This window comes from Gossypium arboreum, chromosome 9 (genome assembly GCF_025698485.1).
Source record: "Gossypium arboreum isolate Shixiya-1 chromosome 9, ASM2569848v2, whole genome shotgun sequence".
Lineage (NCBI taxonomy): Eukaryota > Viridiplantae > Streptophyta > Magnoliopsida > Malvales > Malvaceae > Gossypium > Gossypium arboreum.
Window position 1 is genome coordinate 56,119,351 of NC_069078.1, and position 552 is coordinate 56,119,902.

The following is a 552-nucleotide window of genomic DNA, read 5'->3' on the forward strand; positions in this document are numbered from 1 at the left end:
ACCTGCATTGTAAGTGTTACTATAAGGATTATTTTGAGATCGAGGATTATTACCCATGTAATTTAACTTCTCGTTCTCTATGTTGTGGCCATAGGGTGGGTATTCTAAATTGCTTGATCCATCCCCACTTGCTTCGGGCTACATTACTGGGTGAACATGTGAAGAACCAAGAAAACAGTCAATTTTTCTATTCAAAAGTTCTACCTGATTAGAGAGCATGGTGACCGAATCGACGTTAATGACGCTGCCTACTTTCGTCGGCTTTGTCCTCATGACTCGCCACTGATAATTATTCAGTGGCATCTCTTTTATAAATTCATAAGCATCCTCAGGTGTCTTATTATTGATAGTTCCGTCAACGGCTGCGTCGATCATCTGTCCAATCGAAGGATTCAGGCCATTGTAAAATGTTTGAACCTGTAGTTAGAGTGGTAACCCATGGTGAGAGCACCTTCTCAATAGATCCTTGTATCTCTCCCATGGATCGTAGAGTGTTTCTAAATCCATCTGCACAAAAGAGGAGATATCATTACGTAACTTGGCTGTTTTGGC

The 552-nt window shown here is 41.1% G+C and overlaps 1 non-coding gene across 1 annotated transcript; it reads left to right on the forward strand.

The window, feature by feature from the left end:
- The first annotated feature begins 433 nt into the window (after positions 1-433).
- On the forward strand, positions 434-540 carry LOC128281315 (small nucleolar RNA R71). Its single transcript, XR_008271527.1, has one exon. It is a non-coding gene; the product is annotated as a small nucleolar RNA R71 (small nucleolar RNA).
- The last annotated feature ends 12 nt before the right edge of the window (positions 541-552 follow it).